This window comes from Phyllobates terribilis, unplaced genomic scaffold (assembly GCF_046119375.1).
Source record: "Phyllobates terribilis strain yellow unplaced genomic scaffold, ASM4611937v1 Scaffold_9__5_contigs__length_417890890, whole genome shotgun sequence".
Taxonomy (NCBI): Eukaryota; Metazoa; Chordata; class Amphibia; order Anura; family Dendrobatidae; genus Phyllobates; species Phyllobates terribilis.
Genome location: NW_027362769.1, coordinates 344528421 through 344549982, shown reverse-complemented (window position 1 = coordinate 344549982; position 21562 = coordinate 344528421). Strand labels below are relative to the sequence as shown.

Below are 21562 nucleotides of genomic sequence, written 5' to 3'. Positions count from 1 at the left end.
TTTTGCCAGGCAGGTCTGTGCCAGTGCTGTGCAAGTTTTTTTCACAGCATTTGGCTGAATGTAGCAAAGCTAATCCTTTTTGGCCTATTGCAGAGTGTGTTAGTCAGTGGAGTAGCCTATCTGTGTTGCAAGATATACCACCTGTGTATAGAATACCAATTTTTTTACTGAACCTAGTGAAGTAAAATCGTTTGGGCATAGCATCATTCTATTAGTCCATCTATACTGACCTCCATCAGGTTGCAAATTGAATATAATTTTTTTCTGCATCTAGCTCTGAAAAAATATTTGGGCTTCTAGCAGTGTGTGGGACTTGTTCTATTAGTCCATCTATACTGACCTCCATCAGGTTGCAAACTGAATATAATTTTTTTCTGCATCTAGCTCTGAAAAAATATTTGGGCTTCTAGCAGTGTGTGGGACTTTCTCTATTTGTCCATCTATACTGACCTCCATCAGGTTGCAAACTGAATATAATTTTTTTCTGCATATACCTCTGAAAAAATATTGGGCTTCTAGCTGTGTGTGGGACTTGTTCTATTAATCCATCTATACAGACCTCCATCAGGTTGCAAACTGAATATAATTTTTTTCTGCATCTACCTCTGAAAAAATATTTGGGCTTCTAGCTGTGTGTGGGACTTGTTCTATTAGTCCATCTATACTGACCTCCATCAGGTTGCAAATTAAAAATAATTTTTATCTGCATCTACCTCTGAAAAAATATTTGGGCTTCTATCTGTGTGTGGGACTTGTTCTATTAGTCCATCTATACTGACCTCCATCAGGTTGCAAACTGAATATAATTTTTTTCTGCATCTAGCTCTGAAAAAATATTTGGCCTTCTAGCAGTGTGTGGGACTTTCTCTATTAGTCCATCTATACTGACCTCCATCAGGTTGCAAATTAAAAATAATTTTTATCTGCATCCAGCTCTGAAAAAATATTTGGCCTTCTAGCAGTGTGTGGGACTTTCTCTATTAGTCCATCTATACTGACCTCCATCAGGTTGCAAATTAAAAATAATTTTTTGTCTGCATCTAGCTCTGAAAAAATATTTGGCCTTCTAGCAGTGTGTGGGACTTTCTCTATTAGTCCATCTATACTGACCTCCATCAGGTTGCAAACTGAATATATTTTTTTTCTGCATCTACCTCTGAAAAAATATTGGGCTTCTAGCTGTGTGTGGGACTTGTTCTATTAATCCATCTATACAGACCTCCATCAGGTTGCAAACTGAATATAATTTTTTTCTGCATCTACCTCTGAAAAAATATTTGGGCTTCTAGCTGTGTGTGGGACTTGTTCTATTAGTCCATCTATACAGACCTCCATGAGGTTGCAAACTGAATATAATTTTTTTCTGCATCTAGCTCTGAAAAAATATTTGGGCTTCTAGCTGTGTGTGGGACTTTCTCTCTTAGTCCATCTATACTGACCTCCATCAGGTTGCAAATTAAAAATAATTTTTTGTCTGCATCTAGCTCTGAAAAAATATTTGGCCTTCTAGCAGTGTGTGGGACTTTCTCTATTAGTTCATCTATACTGACCTCCATCAGGTTGCAAACTGAATATATTTTTTTTCTGCATCTACCTCTGAAAAAATATTGGGCTTGTAGCTGTGTGTGGGACTTGTTCTATTAATCCATCTATACAGACCTCCATCAGGTTGCAAACTGAATATAATTTTTTTCTGCATCTACCTCTGAAAAAATATTTGGGCTTCTAGCTGTGTGTGGGACTTGTTCTATTAGTCCATCTATACTGACCTCCATCAGGTTGCAAACTGAAAATAATTTTTTGTCTGCATCTAGCTCTGAAAAAATATTTGGCCTTCTAGCAGTGTGTGGGACTTTCTCTATTAGTCCATCTATACTGACCTCCATCAGGTTGCAAATTAAAAATAATTTTTATCTGCATCTACCTCTGAAAAAATATTTGGGCTTCTAGCTGTGTGTGGGACTTGTTCTATTAGTCCATCTATACTGACCTCCATCGGGTTGCAAACTGAATATAATTTTTTTCTGCATCTAGCTCTGAAAAAATATTTGGCCTTCTAGCAGTGTGTGGGACTTTCTCTATTAGTCCATCTATACTGACCTCCATCAGGTTGCAAATTAAAAATAATTTTTATCTGCATCCAGCTCTGAAAAAATATTTGGCCTTCTAGCAGTGTGTGGGACTTTCTCTATTAGTCCATCTATACTGACCTCCATCAGGTTGCAAATTAAAAATAATTTTTTGTCTGCATCTAGCTCTGAAAAAATATTTGGCCTTCTAGCAGTGTGTGGGACTTTCTCTATTAGTCCATCTATACTGACCTCCATCAGGTTGCAAACTGAATATATTTTTTTTCTGCATCTACCTCTGAAAAAATATTGGGCTTCTAGCTGTGTGTGGGACTTGTTCTATTAATCCATCTATACAGACCTCCATCAGGTTGCAAACTGAATATAATTTTTTTCTGCATCTACCTCTGAAAAAATATTTGGGCTTCTAGCTGTGTGTGGGACTTGTTCTATTAGTCCATCTATACTGACCTCCATCAGGTTGCAAACTGAATATAATTTTTTTCTGCATCTAACTCTGAAAAAATATTTGGGCTTCTAGCTGTGTGTGGGACTTTCTCTATTAGTCCATCTATACTGACCTCCATCAGGTTGCAAATTAAAAATAATTTTTTGTCTGCATCTAGCTCTGAAAAAATATTTGGCCTTCTAGCAGTGTGTGGGACTTTCTCTATTAGTCCATCTATACTGACCTCCATCAGGTTGCAAACTGAATATATTTTTTTTCTGCATCTACCTCTGAAAAAATATTGGGCTTCTAGCTGTGTGTGGGACTTGTTCTATTAATCCATCTATACAGACCTCCATCAGGTTGCAAACTGAATATAATTTTTTTCTGCATCTACCTCTGAAAAAATATTTGGGCTTCTAGCTGTGTGTGGGACTTGTTCTATTAGTCCATCTATACTGACCTCCATCAGGTTGCAAACTGAAAATAATTTTTTGTCTGCATCTAGCTCTGAAAAAATATTTGGCCTTCTAGCAGTGTGTGGGACTTTCTCTATTAGTCCATCTATACTGACCTCCATCAGGTTGCAAATTAAAAATAATTTTTATCTGCATCTACCTCTGAAAAAATATTTGGGCTTCTAGCTGTGTGTGGGACTTGTTCTATTAGTCCATCTATACTGACCTCCATCGGGTTGCAAACTGAATATAATTTTTTTCTGCATCTAGCTCTGAAAAAATATTTGGCCTTCTAGCAGTGTGTGGGACTTTCTCTATTAGTCCATCTATACTGACCTCCATCAGGTTGCAAATTAAAAATAATTTTTATCTGCATCCAGCTCTGAAAAAATATTAGGCCTTCTAGCAGTGTGTGGGACTTTCTCTATTAGTCCATCTATACTGACCTCCATCAGGTTGCAAATTAAAAATAATTTTTTGTCTGCATCTAGCTCTGAAAAAATATTTGGCCTTCTAGCAGTGTGTGGGACTTTCTCTATTAGTCCATCTATACTGACCTCCATCAGGTTGCAAACTGAATATATTTTTTATCTGCATCTACCTCTGAAAAAATATTGGGCTTCTAGCTGTGTGTGGGACTTGTTCTATTAATCCATCTATACAGACCTCCATCAGGTTGCAAACTGAATATGATTTTTTTCTGCATCTACCTCTGAAAAAATATTTGGGCTTCTAGCTGTGTGTGGGACTTGTTCTATTAGTCCATCTATACTGACCTCCATCAGGTTGCAAATTAAAAATAATTTTTTGTCTGCATCTAGCTCTGAAAAAATATTTGGCCTTCTAGCAGTGTGTGGGACTTTCTCTATTAGTCCATCTATACTGACCTCCATCAGGTTGCAAACTGAATATATTTTTTTTCTGCATCTACCTCTGAAAAAATATTTGGGCTTCTAGCTGTGTGTGGGACTTTCTCTATTAGTCCATCTATACTGACCTCCATCAGGTTGCAAATTGAATATAATTTTTTTCTGCATCTAACCCAGCCAATAGTTTTGGCCTAATACCACAGTTTGGCCACTCAGCTCTGCTCGGTTCCCATCCATTGTTTTTTTGTGCAAACAACTCCAGAGTTGTGAATTAGTTAACCACCAAAATGAGTGGAAAAAGGCCTGCTGCTGGTGGAAAGGGGAATAGGCGTGTTGGGAAGGGGAAAAACGTTGTGTCCGTGGGGTAGGTGTTAAAGCAACAGTAACATCTGCAGAAGAAAGACCATCTTCCAGCCAAACTAAAATGTCTACTTCTTTTAGCGGACAATGTGATAAGATCCCTTTCTTACGGCCACGCCAATCGCTACAAATTCCAGATGAGGCACAAAAACAGCAGGTGCTTCAATGGATATCAAGTGCTCCTTTAAGTGGGCTCTCCTCCACATCAACTTCAACATCACAAATACTCCAGTCATCAAAGGTGTCACCCCAATCGCACTTGCTTCCTCACAGCTCCCAAATCTCCAGCTGCCCGTCTGAGTATGAGGTAGAACAGATGGTTGAGTCTGCAGAGCTGTTTACTCATACTATAGCCTGGGAATCAGAGGTCGACTCCAGCGCTTCTGTGAATCCAGACGAGGAAATGATCTGCACTGATGCCCAGAATCTTTATGAATCGGATCCAGGACCAGACGCAGAAGGTTCTGACCATAATGTAAACCCTCATTCCCAAACTGTAAATCCTGTTGGTGGAGACAATGAGGAAGACGATGATGAGACTCAAATACCTGATTGGAGCGACAACTTTAGTTTTTTGTCAGGGCAGGAACAGGTTGGCTCTGAGGACGACGGGTGTGATAACGCACAGGGTGATGATGATGAGGTTGGAGATCCCACTTACTGTCAACCCACAGTCAGCCAAGAGATGAGGTCAGCAGAGGAGGTGGAGGAAGATGCTAGTGACGACGAGGTCAGGTTGCGCCTTCCTGGACAGAGACGTAGTACTGGAAGCACGTCAACAACTGCATCCTCAAACACAACTCTGCCTCTCACCACAAGTCGTGGTGGCTCTTCAGGTCGCATGGGTGCTAAGCCTTGCATAGCCTGGGCATTTTTTCAGATCAATAAAGATGACCCAACTCGTGTTATCTGTAACATTTGTCAGCAAAAGCTAAGTAGAGGCCAAAAAATACATAGTTTGAGTACTTCATGCATGAACCGGCACATGGACATGAAGCATAAGTTGCAGTGGGAAGCTCAGTGTGCTACAATGCGGCCTAGCCGGCCGGGTCAACCACCGTCTGCCATATCTTGTGCATCCGCGGCCTCTTCATCCTCTGTGACTGGGGGGACAGCAGTCACACCTGTTTTGGGGCGCAGACCTTCCACCTCTTTACCCGCAACAGCCAGCGTGATTGGCAGGTCATCATTTTCTTTGGAGGTGGTAACACCAGCTGGTGTTGAGCGCTGTCCGACATCGATAGCACCACCTTTGGATCAAGGCAACCTAACATGTCCGCCTGCATCTTCCTCACAGACCGGCAGTTTGCCGGGGACACCCTTATCAACCCCGTCTAAGCACAATAGCCAGCCCTCGGTCCCTCAGATGTGGACAAGTAAAAGACCATTTCCTCCTAGCCATGAGAAAGCTAAGAGGTTGAATTTCACCATCTGCAAGCTCTTGGCTACAGAAATGCTGCCTTTCCGCCTGGTGGACACAGAGGATTTTCGAGACCTTATGTCCGTCGCAGTGCCCCAGTACCAGATGCCCAGTCGGCACTACTTCTCAAAGAAAGGTGTGCCTGCGCTCCACCAGCATGTCGCACACAACATCACCGCTTCTTTGAGAAACTCTGTGTGTGACAGGGTGCATTTCACCACAGACACTTGGACGAGTAGGCATGGACAGGGGCGTTACATGTCGCTGACTGGGCACTGGGTAACTATGGTGACAGCAGGACAAGGGGCTGCTGTCCAAGTCTTGCCGTCCCCACGAGTTGTGCGTCAATCCTCTTTATGTCAAAGTTCCTCCACTGCTTCTGCCTCCTCAACCTCCTCTCGGTCTTCCACCTGCACCCAAAGCCTCTCTGGTCATGCCACAAGCTTTCTAACTGCGCAGAAGGGATCCTGCACACCTCCTTACTATGCTGGCAGTAGGGCTCAACGTCATCAGGCGGTTTTTACTTTGAAATGTCTGGGAAATGTGAGTCACACAGCTGAGGAGTTGTGGTCAGCTCTGGAGAACCAATTTCATGAATGGTTGTCTCCACTGGACCTGAAACCAGGGAAGGCCGTGTGCGACAATGCTGCAAACCTGGGTGCAGCCCTTCGCCGGGGCAATGTCACACACGTGCCTTGTATGGCTCACGTGTTGAACCTGGTTGTCCAGCAATGTTTAGCCCACTATCCCAGACTAGATGGCCTTCTGCAGAGGGCACGGTCGCTGTGTGCTCACTTCCGCCGTTCGCATCCCGCAGCTCAGCGACTTACATCTCTACAGAAGTCGTTGGGCCTGCCACTTCACCGGCTAAAATGCGATGTGCCTACCCGGTGGAATTCAACTCTGCACATGTTGCAGCGACTGTGGCAGCACCGACAAGCCCTGGTGCAATACGTTCTGACGTATAGCCTGGGCCAACGAGATCCGGAGGTGGGGCAAATCACGCTGGAGGAGTGGTCTCAGATCAGGGACCTATGCACCCTTCTGCACAGTTTTGAAATGGCGACGAAGATGTTTAGTGCTGACGATGCCATTATCAGCATGACTATTCCGGTGATTTACATGCTGGAGCACATGTTAAACAGAATTCGGAGTCAGGTGGTGGCACAAGAGGAGGTGGAGGAAGTAGAGGAGGAGGAGTTGTATGCGGAAGGGCTAACATCTGCAAGGTCCAGACGGTCGGCAGCACCAAGGCGGCAGGCATGTGAGGGTGGGGGAGATGGTTTTACCAGGGCGCATGGTAGCAGCCAAACTAGTGAGGAAGGTGCAGGAGCCCAGGAAGAAGTGGAGGACGAACTGATGGAAGACTCATCAGATGAGGGAGACCTTGATCACATTTCTGTTGTGCGAGGTTGGGGGGAGAGGACAGAGGAAGGAAGCATGATTGTTACCTCGCCACCAACACAACAGGGACTTGGTGCTCCTGGATGCGCAACACACATGAGTGCCTTCTTGCTGCACTACCTGCAACATGACCCTCGAATTGTGAGAATTAGAAATAATCCTGACTACTGGGTTGCCACACTGTTAGATCCCCGGTACAAAAGTAAATTTGCAGAAATTATTCCTGCCATAGAAAGGGATGCACGCATGCAGGAGTATCAGCAGAGACTGTTGCAGAATCTTACATGTGCTTTTCCACAAAACACCAGTGGTGCACGTAGTGAATCTCACAGTTCCAACTTGCCAACCGTGGGACCGTCAAGTGTTCAGCACTCAAACCGTAACAGAACCACAGTATCTGCTGGTAACATCAATTTTGCGGAATCATTTCACCACTTTTTTAGCCCATCCTTTGCAAGGCCACAGGAGACAAGAAGTCTGACACATAGTCAACGCCTAGAGACGATGGTACAGGAGTATCTCCAAGTAAACATTGAAGCCATGACTGTGTCACTGGACCCTTACTCTTTTTGGGCTTCCAATCTGGATATATGGCCGGAGCTAGCCACTTACGCCTTGGAGATCTTGTCATGCCCCGCAGCCAGCGTTCTGTCTGAACGTGTGTTCAGCGCTGCTGGTGGTGTGCTGACAGATAAGCGCACGCGGCTCTCCACTGATAATGTAGACAGACTCACGTTCATAAAGATGAACAAATCATGGATCTGAAACGACTTTTCTACCCCTGTGTCATCCTGGGGAGAGTAAAAGCTTGATGATTGGTTAAAATCACCCTACCAACCGTTTTAAGCTTTCAAATTACTAATCATGTTTATCTGTATCTTGACTGGAAAATAATTTGGGCTTTGTAGCAGTGTGCAGCACTGGTCCTATTAGCCCATCTATACTAAGCTCCACCAGATTTAAAATTAATAATAATTTGTAGCTGCATCTAGCCCGGAAAATAATTTTGGGGCTCCGAGATGCGCAAGACACATAAGTGCCTTCTTGCTGCACTACCTGCAGCATGACCCTCATATTGTCAGAATTCGAAGTAATCATGACTACTGGGTTGCCACACTCTTAGATCCCCCAAACTTTTCGATCAACCTTTTCATTTTAATAAAGACCAAAAAAATGGTCATTTTTGAAATTATAAGCATTAGCAGGTTATTAGAAACTGAAATCAAACAGTTTTCAATTCAAAACTTTATTCTAGGTGATGTTACATTTTCACATAGGACCCCTTGTTCGAAAGGAGCTTCTGAACTCTCTCGTCCATTGAATTTGTCAGGTTTTGGATGGTTTCTGCTTCAATTGTTTTGCATGAGGACAGAATATGCTCCCAGAGCTGTTGCTTAGATGTGAACTGCCTCCCGCCATCATAGACACTCCTTTTGATGATGCTCCAGAGGTTCTGAATGGGGTAGAGGTCAGGGGAGCATGGGGGTCACACCATAAGTTTGTCCCCTTTTATGCCCATATCAGCCAGAGATGCAGATGTTTTATGTGCAGCATGAGATGGTGCATTATCATGCAAAAAAATGATCTTGCTGTGAAATACATGGTTCTTCTTCTTGAACCATGGCAGGAAGAGCTGTTTGAGAAAATCCACATACATTATGGAGTTCATCTTTAGCGCCTTCAGGGATCCTAAAGGGGCCGACAATCTCTCTCCCCATGATTCCAGCCCAAAACATTACTCCACCTCCTCCTTGTTGGCGCTGTAGCCGTGTTTGCGTGGAGTGTCCATCAACCAGCCATCCTCCACTCCATCCATCTGGACCATCGAGCGCTGCATGGCACTCATCCGTGAACAAAACAGTTTTGAAATCAGTCTTCATGTAATGTTTGGCCCACTGGAGCCGTTTCTGCTTGTGTGAAGTGGATAGAGGAGGTCGACAGGATGGCATATGCACAGCTGCAAACCTCTGAAGGACCCTGCATCTTGTTGTTCGGGGGACGTTGGAGGCACCAGCAGCTTCAAAAACTTGTCTGCTGCTATGACAAGGTTTTTTTGCTGCTGCTCTTTTAACCTGACGTAATTGCCTGTAGGAAAGAGTCCTCAATTTGCCCTTATCAGCACGCACACGTGTGTACTGTGAATCAGCTACATACTTCTTGATTGCCAAGACACTTCATCCTGATCATCGCACAATGTTGATTGTAGTCATGCCTTGACCTAAACACTCCACAATTTGTTGCTTCTCAGCAGCCGACACATCCTTTTTCTTTCCCATTTTGGCAGAAAATGTAGGCTGCTTAATAATGTGAGACAGCCTTCTTAAGTAGTCTTGCCTCTCATTGGACACACCTGCCAAACTAATTAGCACAGGTGTCTGCAATTGCTTACAGTGATATAAAGAGCCCTGACACACATCACCATCAATGAGTTTAACTGACAAACAAACAAATTCTTCCCTTATCACTCCTAAACACTTTTTGCATAATAATTTGGAACACAGTGTACATGTGCTTTTCCACAAAACACCAGTGGTTCATGTAGTGAATCTTACAGTTCTAACTTGCCAACCGTGGTCTGTATGGAGTTGTTCAATAAAGGGCCCAAAATTAAGATAACATAGATGGGAGAGGTCTCTATGAATAGGAATTCCTAAGTATTTGATACCCTGTGAGGGCCAGGCAAAGGGAAAGTTGGACTGGATGGAATCCTATATGGATTTGGGGAGGGAGACATTGAGGGCCTCAGACTTCGCTGCATTTATTTTAAAATTTGACCATGTAACAAAGTGATCTATTTCAGCCATAACAGCATGGATGGATATATGTGATTGAGTGATATATACTAGTACATCATCAGCAAATAGAGAGCACTTGTACTCGGTGCCTCCCACCTCAATCCACCTAATATTGGGGTTATGGCGAATTGATGAGAGCAGGTGCTCCGTCACTAGGATGTATAAGAGAGGGGACAGAGGACATCCCTGCCTTGTCCCATTGGTGATTGTGAAAGGTGATGAAAATGTTCTGATGCACCCCCTGGGCCTTGGGATACCCGGAGCCGGACCCTTTTTGGTGGATGCTGGTGGTTGTAGTCTTCGTGGCGGCGACCCGGTTCCGTGGCTCAGGGTGGTCAAACCAGTGGCGGAACTATTTATGTGGTTTTGATGTTTAAATGTCCGACTACGCCACCCGTGGATTGCGGTCAGAGTGAACCGCCGCTGCAGGGCAGACCGCTGAGGCTGGTGTTGTGGGTGCAGCAGAGCGTAGCATAACTCCCCACGGGAGGAGTATAGCCTCAGGGCAGTGTATGTGGAGGATGGGGGTGATGGTGCAGGGCAGCAGCAGTAACGACACGGAGTCAGTGATGCAGTCCAGGGCCTTTACTCACAGTTCTTATTATCCAGACCACGTCTGCAGGTAACGGCTGCCCACGTCGTACTGTGCTCACCAGGTGAGGGGCTCAGACAACTCCCAGATAACTTTGGAGCGCTTCACAGGACCCCCTTTGTGTGTCCTTTGTCTGGCCTTTCTTACCAACCCTCCTGTCCGGCTGCCTCGGGCCTCCTCTTGGTAAACTTGGCGCCAGTTTCCCTGACCCTATGTGCTGCCCTCCTAGCGGGTGTAGCGAGGGGCTGCGCCACATAAAATGTCACAGCCTCCGGTTTCTAGCTGAGGGTCGTTTCCTGCCTCCACTAGTTTCGGGGACCGGTCTCCCCCTTTGGCCTGACCCCTCCATGCAGGTGGATTCGGGCGTGCGGTGGTGACTCGCCCGTCCGCACCCCTGGGATCCCTTCGTTCCTTGTTCCTGGAGCCTTCTCCGCTCCTCTTCCTTCCTTCTCCCTCTTCCAGGCCTGGGCCTCTGTTACTAGGCCCGCCTCCGGAGCAGAGCTCATGCAGAGCCCCTGCTCCCTGCCACTTCTGCTCAGACTTCTCTGCACTGAACTAAGATGGTGCCCACCTTTTATACTCCCTTCTCAATGCACCCAGGAACTGCTTCCTCCCTGCTCCTGCACTACAGGGTTCCCCTTCCTCAGTGTTCCCTCCCCCCACTCCAGCCAGGGACAGGGACTGTCGTGCCCATCTCAGGGGCATATTGGTCGCCCTGCCCCACGGCAATGTGGTGTAATGCATGCAGGTGTCGGGTCCTGATCCACACCCCATCCTTACCTGAGAGTGAGATATCACACCTCTGGGTGAGGTGCAATACCTCTGTAGCAACCGAGCCCTCAGGGTGCTACAGTTCCATTTATCTTCAGCCTAGGTGACGTATTGCGATACAGGGCCGTGATTTTGGCTATAAAAGGGTCCCCTAGACCCCTACCCCAAGCTTTTTAAGAGAATCATATATGGCGTGCCAGGAGACTCTATGGAATGCTTTCTCAGCATCCAACGAGAGTATCTAATTACAAATTTTTAACTGCATCTAGCCCAGGAAATACTTTGTGCCTAGTAGCAGTGTCTGCTAGTCAGCGGATTATCCCGGCTGTTAAGCAAGCTACACCACCTGTAGTTTGGACACTTAATTTTTTCAAAGGAAATGCTTCGGGACCACGGGATACTCAGTGAAGAGCATCAGGAGGCACCCCAAGGCATAGGGGCTGGGACTGGCAGTAGGATGCCTTGCGGTGGACAGCCGAGCTCGATCCTTATAAAAGCTTTTTAACTGCAGCAGCTTTAGTGGACGCTACTGGAGCTGGAATTACGCGGCTGCTGGCATGAGACTTGCCCTCCAATAGATCCTTGTAAATGGATTTAAAGTGTATTCATTCAAATTAGAGAGACAATTTAAATTAAAAAGCTTAGAGCTGCCTCCACCACAGTGGGGCTCGCTCGACCCACCAGCGGACAGGCACCAGTATTGGGAGAGGGGGGCTGGCCGTCTGGGTTTACCGCGGCTCTGGCACAAACCCGGCGACACGGAGGTGGCACGGGCAGGAGCGGACTGAACGTGTCGGCTTCTCACTTTTTGGATTTTAGAAGGGCATGACATGCCTATATCTGTGTCTCCCCCTCCTTTTACTCCTCCACCTCTTTTCTTTTCTCATGACTATATGTACTTGTCACTTTTCCATGTGTTAGTTGTGTCTTCTGAGCAGTTTGTCAGCTTTTGGACACCTTTGAAGGTGTTTTCTATGTGTTTCTATGTGTTTTTGTTTGCCTGCCATTGGTTTTAACGGTGTTCGAAGGTGTTCGACGAACAGTTCGGCGAACACACGGGTGTTCGACGAACCGAACCGAACTCGAACACTACGGGGGTGGCTCAACACTAATGACTACCCCAGTAGAAGTACATTTTTCAATACAATTTTGGGTGGGTCTCTTAACTCTTAAATAGGTACTACTGTACGATAGGTGTATCTATTATTATCAATTAGGTAGAGGTTATTTCAGTATATATATTTTCCATTTATTGAATGTTTTATATTTACTAAGGGTCTAGGAAATTCGGCATATAAACATTCCGAAAGCATGATGCTGCTACCCACCCTACACGGTGTGGACACGTGATTTTTGGCAGAGTGAAACATTTAGCTTTCACCTAAAATAGCCAATAAAAATCATAGCCAATAAACATGCAGATTTTAGTCCCCTCAGGCTACAGAATTTTGTTACACAAAGGAGTATTCCAGGAACTCTCTTTCGAATCTCCAGCACTCCGACAGAGAATGAATGGAGTAGCACTGTCCATGCTTGATCTCCACTCCATTAACACTAGGACTACTGGACTCGTGACCCCGCCTAGAACTACTGAAAGGAGTCATTTTGACTCCTTGCTTGTTTTCGTTTATTTTTAGAGTTTCATTTGTGGTTATTTATTAATAATTATATTTTTTGTAATGTATTATTATTGTGAGATTCAACAGTAATGCTTTTGATTGCTTTTTTTCTGCTTTTCTTATTTTTCTACAGAAAATAACAATAATTATAATAGACGTTTTTCAAACATTTTTTTTTATTCAAGTGCACACATATAAACAACAACTGAAGAACAAAAAGCAGAGAAAATGTAGGTGGAGGAACATAAAAATGAAAATATGGCGCAGAATTCACCTTCTAAACATTTGGTGTTTCGCATTTTAGGCATTGCCTTTGATTTATGGCAGTACATTGCCCACACAAAGACTTACCACAAGTCTTACAATTTCCGACAGATCTATTTTTCTTGCACTTTTCTTTGATCTGGCAAAATTTTGTTTGAACCATCACTTCTGAGCATGTAGAAACTTGGGACGTGGAACCCTTTTCCCTATCTGTGACATAAGGACCACTCAACTCTCTCACAAGCGTTTGCAAAAATGCCTTGCGTGACATTTTTTGGTGGGTAATCTCCTTGAATATTATCCATGCATTTATACCCGCAAAGTCTAAGGCATTTTCAAATGCATGAACAGGCCATCTCCTTGTGCATGTTCGTGTGGTATATTTTCGTGCCATCTGATCCACTAAATCTACTCCATATTTTGTTTCATTGTAAAACTTTACCGTTTCTGGAGTTTTTTTAGCGGAATCAGACGCAACAACAACATCTGGATGGACGGAACTCAAAATGACAACATTTTTGTTGGGCTTTCCTTGATATACTGTAAGTGTAAAATTGTCTTCATTTCTAAACACTTTAGTGTTGTACAATTCCTCTTTCATGGATTTTATTTCTTTAGGCACTTCTCGCTTTATCTTGTTCAGTGTTCCCAGGATGGTTGTTCCTTTGCTTTTTAGCTGTTTAGCTAATTTTACTGAAGTAAAATAATTATCGGTTGTAACATTGCGACCTTTTTTCAAAAACGGGTCCAATAATTTCATTACCACATGGTCAGCTAAACGGTCCTCAGCACGGCGTGTGTCATCTTTGCCTAGATAAGGGAAGCCATTTGCCAGATATTTGCTCCTCTTATCAAAAGCTAGCCAATATTTGTGGCCATATTTATCTGGTTTGGAAGGCATGTACTGCGTGAATGGACACCTAGTTTTGCTTGGGAAAAGTTGCTCATCCACCGTTATGTATGGGCCAGGTTTGTAACACGCAATACAATTTTCAATAAACCTGTCCCACACAGTAGAAAATAGAGCAAACTTGTCCGTTTGCAGTCTCTCCGATCGAGTAGATTTCTCATCAAATCTGAGAAACCTCATAATTTCAACAAAGCGGTCCCTAGACATTGTCGCTTTGCAAAACGGTATTCCCCAGTCATTACACCAAATGCTGCTAATCGAGTGACAGATATTCCACGAGCATAGAATATAGCAATGAATGCATCTAGCTCCTCATCAGATAGAGTAAACTGTAAATTATTGTTCCTGCATGCTTCTGCAAGCGTACAGTTCTTTATATGTGTCAATATATATGAATCAAAAAATAAACGCCATGCGCTCAAAGGACTATCGATAATGATATTTCTTCTGGCGTATCCTGTAGGGCCAGGTGCTTCTCGAAGAATATTTTGGCTGTCACGCCTACCAGGCAAGTGTTCTCCAATTTCAACAGGTTTCCATTGAATACCATCCGCTGAAACTAGTATTCCTTCAGATTCGCCTTCTCTGGTGTTTGTTGTTGCATTACCTTCGCCGCCATCGTTATCTGTTGTTCTTTCATTTCTGGGACGTTTTGCTGATTTTTTCTGTCCACGACCAGGAGGATGGTCACGAGGCAACATAACTGCATGAGCCCGATCCCCAGTTGATGTGCTTGGAATATCTGTAAAAAAGTTGATGAATATTTAGAATTTTTGTTTTGTAAGGGTCCGTGCACACTGGCTGGATTAGCGGCGGAATATCCGACCGGATATTCTCACCACAATCCGGCCCGTACCTGCCCGCTCAGGTACAGAGCGGAGTTTCATACCTGAAGCTCCGCTCCGAACCCCGGGCTGGAGCCGCTGTCTGGGACGGAGCCGTGCTCGCGCGTAAGCAAGCGCTGCTCTGTCCCTGACAGCGGCTCCAGCCCGGGGTTCGGAGCGGAGCTTCAGGCATGAGCGGGCAGGTACGGCCTGTATTGCGGCAAGAATATCCAGATGGCTATTCAGCCAGAATTCTGCTAGTGTGCACAGGCCCTAACTCAGTGTGTGGAAGAACAAATAAATACACATAACTACTTACCTTCTGGATTTGTTCCTTCTGAGTCTTCAGATTCACTTGATATGTTCTGAGGAATGAAATCTTCATCACTGTCAGAATCAAATACATGTTCCTGCAATTCGGATTCCGATTCATCCTCCGGTATGGATTGCAAAGTAGCCAGAATATCCTGAGGCTTTATCAAACATCTTCTCTCCATATTCCTCACAAATTCCATAATTCTATATAGTTCCCTGCTGAAAAATAGTAATGAAATGAAAACTAAAAGAAATAATAACTGTTCTGCCACCTTCAAAAGTAGGTGGGCTGAATCAGTTGACAGACAGCTAAACTATTTCATAACAATTCATACCTGTATGAGTCTTCAGAGCTCGTATGTCTGCGTCTGTTCTCTTTGTCTCTTCAGCTGAACTGAAAGTAAAGTTACTATCCAGAATACTGTCTCCTGCTAGGACCTTAGAAAAACACCACCCTTCATTAGCATAAGATAAGAGCCTAGAGTAAACAAGCTATTTTGTTCAGCATTACACAGTAATACAAGCAGGTAAAACACAAGGAAAATGTGAAAAGTTGACATGTAAATTGAACTACATCTATATGAACATCAGGGTAAATAAGACAGAGTGAAAAAATTATGCACAAAACTTTATAGCAACATTTAGTGACAAAAGGACCTCAAAATATAGTAGGGAGTCAAAATGACTCCCTTCAGTAGTTCTTGGTAAATATTGAAAAAAACGCGCAAATTTTTCACCAAAATTATTTATTCTCACAAAATCTTTTTTCACATCATATTTGAGGAAAAGTCACCGAGTTTCAAGCCGGAATTCTGAAAAATGTAGTCACAGAAGAGAAATAAAAAATGAAAGGAGTCAAAATGACTCCATCAGTAGTTCTAGTGTTAAAACAGGAGAAGATTCCCCATTCTGCTAATCAGTGGGGGTTTCCTGTGTATAAAAGATGACACTTTTTCTCGTAGAACACCATTTAATTCCAGAACGTTTACTATTCATTTTGACAAACTGGAGCCAAGATGTGATATGACTTCAACAGTGACTTTGTCACTTTATCATAGAATTGAAGATCCTGGTCAAAACTTGATGAATCTACCATATTAAAGATCATAGCTCTATTACTGACCTTCCTCACTAGTGCACATTTTTTATGGTGCTTTCCTTTTTGATCTCTTACTTTGGACAGATGATATACATAACTGTACCCTAAGGCTGGGTGCACACGACACGGTTTTAATGTGTTAAATGCATTAAAATCACTTGGTAAAAGGTCTGCCATGTATAGCAATGATAATCCGCATGTGCTGTGTACATGATGCGGAAGTTTCCGCACCGGATTATCAGTGTGGCACAAATCGCAACATAACCAACTCTTGAGCGATTCTGCAGCGAATTCGCGCCCATTGACTTGCATTGAATCGCATCAAACCCGCATGTATAATATCTATACATGCGGATTTGCTGTGTTTCAATGTAAATCATTAGGCGCAAAATCGCTCTGGAATCGCGCCTCGTCTGGTACCCGGGTCGGGAAAGGAGACTGCTACTCCTCTCATCCAATTGCTGCTCTGACTGATAACAGCGAGAGCAGCGTGGGTGGGAGAAGCAGCAGCCGGCTCCTACCAGCCCGTGTGCCCGCGGCAGTAAAAAAAAATAAAAAAAAGATTAAAAAAGTAAAAAGAAAAGAAAAAACCTTCGTACTCACCTGTCCCGGCAGCGATGTTGTCTCTCCGGCGTCCAGCGGTACACTGCAAGGCGCGGGCTCTCACCCTTCAGTGTACTGGCAGGACCTGTGGTGACGTCACTGATCATCTGATGGTCACGCAATCATCAGCTGATTGGTGACATCAGCGATCACCTGATAGTCGCGTGAACATCAGGTGATCAGTGTCGGCAGCAATCAGCTGATTGTCACGTGATTATCAGCTGATTGCTGATGCCGGTAATCAGCTGATCAGTCTCATGACCGATCAGCTGACCATGGGGACATTCACAAGAATGTTCCCACGGTCTCTAACTCACGGGTGCTCATCAGCTGATCTTCAGCTGATGAACTCCAGTGACCTCTTGCAGCACTGTATACTGACAGGGTGATTTTACACCCTTGTCAGTATACAGTGCTATATTCTACAGCTGTGACATCAGTGATTTCTGATGTCACAGCTGTAGAAGTGACACAGATCATAGTGAGACCTTGGCGTCGTTGACGGCGGACAGGTGAGGAATATTGTTGTTTGTTTTTTTGCGTTTTTGTTGAACCATGTGTGTTTTATTTCATTAAAATACTTTATTCTGGCTGTGTCTTTTATTGAAAAAGCGGTCACCATTTTACCATGCGGTTATTAATGGGGGCGTCTTATAGACACCCTCCATTGCTAATCTGGGCTTCACGTCAGCCACCAATACAAGGCTGACGTGAACCCCAACCCCATTACCCCCTGCCGCCGCTACAGGGCAATGTGGAAACGTGAGGCTAAGCACCAGATTTGGCGCATCTTATGGATGCACTATTTCTGGAACTGCTGAGCGGTAATATTAAGAGCCGCGGAGGGGGCTAGTATTCATGGCAACCTTCCCTGGCTATTAATATCAATCCGCAGCTGTCGAATTTAGCCTTTGCTGATTAGATTTTATAGGGGGGCCCCACGTCAACTTTTTTCCGGAGTCCCTTTGTAATCTAGCCAGTAAAGGCTAAATAAATAGCTGTGGGCTGATATTAATAGCCATGGAACATTGTTGGCTAATGGCCCCTTCCGCGGCTACTAATATCAGTCCCCAGCGGTCGGCTTTCCTCCTGCTGGTTATAAAAATGATGCGGGAGCCCACACCGTTTTTTTTCTTTAATTTTAGGCTCTGTGCCCATAATTCAGACGTAGCAGTGCTTTGGATGCAAGTTTTTGATGCGTCCAAAACTTTGCATTCTATTGAATGCAGGTAAATCCACATGTGTTCACTGAACCATGCGAATTACCACATTCAATACTTTCTAGTGGTCAAATTTCTGTGGCTGAGAATAGCGACTCCGCAAGAAAAATTGACACGCTGCGGTCCTGAAAGACGTGCAGCATGTCAGTGTCCACGGGTGATTCACAACCTTTGATGCACACATAGCGGATGTGGAGTTTCTAGAGATCCCATCCACTATGCTGTAACATCTGGACACTGTGGGTTTGACGCTGTATATACACGCAGCATCAAACCTGCAGCGGCTTCTGATCGTGGCCACGTACCCAAACTCACCCGCAGCATGTCAATTTCTGTAGTAGACACACTAGTCTCTGCTGCAGATTTTGACCAATTAAAGTGTCATTATATACGGTGGATTCACATTTACCGACAACAAAAGTGCGGCATTAGAACACCGCATTTTGGATACAACATAAATATGTTGTGTCCAAATCGCTGCTGAGCGCTGATCAGGGAATGTAGTGGCTAACAAACCAGCTGTGAGCTGTTAATTATGGCCAGGGAAATGTTTGCCTAATGGCACCTTTTTAGACAAAAAAAAACAGCTCACAGCAGTCTCATAAATTACATGAATAGAAATGCTAATGAAGATTGGGTGAATAGGACTACCTGACACCCAGCTCTTTTGTTTGGTGATGTCAAGGTGTCAATCAGACCTTTTCATGACCAAACAAAGTATGGTAATCCAATGGTTTAAGCAATGTCCCACCAAATAACTTTATTTTGCTCCAAAAATCATTCATTGATGCTCAAAAACCGCCTCAAAAAACGCATGTAAAAACGAGTCAAAAACGCATGTAAATCTGCATGCTTTTTATTTCTGCTAGGGAGAGGCAAAAATGCTCAGGAAATTCCTGCTTCAAATCTGCATCTTGTGCACATACCCTAACTTCAATATTTTGTTGTCTCTATCACTTGATTAGAACCTTTTACTAACTTTGGTATAAGTTTTGCTTTGTCTTCATGGTGTCCTTTTGCTTTAAAGGGAACTTGTCATGTACTAGCTACACTGCCCCCACTGCTTTGTTAATGATGCAATGTGCATCACTAGCAAGCTTTTTTCATTAAAATTGGTGGTATGATAATGATTTTATAACCTTTTTTATACTTTGTCCTACCTGCTCGTTTTCAGTCATAGGGGTGTGATTCTCATATTTAGTCATGGGTAGCGCCACATTCAGTCACTGTATTTGAATATTTCTCCCAGCAAGCGCTATTGTTATGGGGCGCAGTGAGGCTGTGTGGTTACCAGCTTCACTGCACACGCGCTATGTTCCAGCGCGTGCGCAGTGAGGCTGTGTAGTTATTAGCTTCACTGCACACGCACGGGGACATAGCACAATTTATGCACATTTTTCCTAAGATTTCTCACTCTGGACAGATGTTTTACATAACCGTACTCTATAGAATATTCAGTGACTTGAATAGTTTCTTGTCTCCATCACCTGATTGAGACTTTTTAATAACTTTGGCACAAGTTCTCTTTTGTCTTCATGGTGTCCTTTTGCCTTAAAATGGGTCTGTATATCAGTGTTCATTCCAAATTCTATCTATATATATAATCGTCTTATCCCGTCTGTCTGTCTGTCTGTCTGTGTGTCTGTCTGTCTGTCCAGGAAATCCCGCATCGCTCATTGGTCCGACAGCGGCCAATCAGCGCCGCAGGATTTCTGAAAAAAGATGGCGGCCGTTAGCGGCTCATCTGCGGGACGGAGCTGAGCGGCGATGCAGCCGGGAGATGAGCGCCGCGAGGCGCTCATCTCCCGGCCGGCAACAGCAGAAGGACCCCGACCGCCGGACCCATCTGCGGGACGGAGATGCAGCCGGGAGATGAGCGGCGCGAGGCGCTCATCTCCCGGCCAGTAGCAGCGGATGGACCGCCGGCGTCGCTGACCTCCATGCGGAAGAGAGGACTGGGGAGCGGCGCTGCCGGTCGGGATACTTCTCCTGCGAGCGCCCGCTCATGTCCCGGGTTCTCGCAGCGGAAGTACCCGCACAGGCAGCGGCGCTCCCTGGTCCTCACCAAGACGATTCGATGATTGGTCGCGGTCTTCGGACCCGACAAATCACTGATCTTAGCGCAAAAGTTAAACACCGCTGTGCTGATTGGTCGCCAACGCTGCCCGCGACCAATCACCGATTTGGGCGCCACATTTAAATATCGGCCGCGACCAATCAGCACAGCGGTGTTTAAATCTGGAGCCAAGATCGGTGATTGGTGGCGGCCAATATTTAAATTTGGCGCCCAAATCGGGGATTGGTCGCGGTGAGCGTCCGCGACCAATCAGCACAGTAGTGGTTAACTTTAGCCGCAAGATCAGTGATTAGTCGCGGGCCAAGACCGCGACCAATCACCGATTTGTGCGGCACATTTAAATATCGGCCGTGACCAATTGGATGTCAACGCCGCTCTCCGGTCCTCCCTTCACACCCTAGCCGAATGGATCTCAGCGGCGCTGCCTGTGCGGATACTTCCACTGCGAGAACCCGGGACATGAGTGGGCGCTCGCAGCAGAAGTATCCCGACCCGCAGCGCCGCTCCCCGGTCCTCCCTTCACACCCTAGCCGCTGATGTCCCCACAGTATCCGCATGGTGTTACAAAGATCCAGACATTTGTGTTAAAAATCGCTGATTGGTCGCTGGCGGTGCCCGCGACCAATCACCGATTTGGGCGCCAAATTTAAATATCGGCAGCGACCAATCACCGATCTTGGCTCCACATTTAAACACCGATGTACTGATTGGTGGCGGCCGATATTTAAATTTGGCGCTCAAATCGGTGATTGGTCGCGGGCAGCGACCGCGACCAATCAGCAGAGCGGTGTTTAACTTTAGCGCCAAGATCACTGATTGGTCGCGTGCGGAGAGCTCGACCAATCAGCGAATCGTATTGGTGAGGAGCGGGGAGCGGAATCGTATTAGTGAGGACCGGGGAGCGCCGCTGCCTGTGCGGCTACTTCCACTGCAAGAACCCGGGACATGAGCGACTGCTCGCAGCAGAAGTATCCCGACCCGCAGCGCGGCTCCCCGGTCCTCCCTTCACACCCTAGCCACTGATGTTCCTACAGTATCCGCATGGTGTTACAAAGGTCCGGACATTTGTGTTAAAAATCGCTGATTGGTCGCTGGCGCTGCCCGCGACCAATCACCGATTTGGGCGCCAAATTTAAATATCGGCTGCGACCAATCAGCACAGCGGTGTTTAAATCTGGAGCTAAGATCGGTGATTGGTGGCGTCTGATATTTAAATTTGGCGCCCAAATTGGTGATTGGTCGCGGGCAGCGCCAGCGACCAATCAGCGATTTTTAACACAAATGTCCGGACCTTTGTAACACCATGCGGATACTGTGGGGACATCAGCGGCTAGGGTGTGAAGGGAGGACCGGGGAGCCGCGCTGCGGGTCGGGATACTTCTGCTGCGAGCAGTCACTCATGTCCTGGGTTCTCGCAGCGGAAGTAGCCGCACAGGCTGCGGCGC

General features: G+C 45.2%; 1 protein-coding gene and 1 long non-coding RNA gene across 4 annotated transcripts in view; one reads left to right on the top strand and one right to left on the bottom strand.

Moving 5' to 3' along the window:
• Nucleotides 1-21562, top strand: part of LOC141162210 (cytochrome P450 2K1-like) — a 100119-nt gene that overhangs the window by 75003 nt on the left and 3554 nt on the right. The window lies entirely within an intron of this gene.
• On the bottom strand, nt 13470-15581 carry LOC141162211 (uncharacterized). Of its 2 annotated transcripts, none has more exons than XR_012250750.1 (3): nt 15454-15581; nt 15123-15334; nt 13470-14721 (listed from the first exon to the last, which is right to left on the bottom strand). It is a non-coding gene; the product is annotated as an uncharacterized lncRNA (long non-coding RNA). The 2 variants fall into 2 exon arrangements; XR_012250749.1 differs by having other exon boundaries at nt 15123-15337; nt 15454-15557.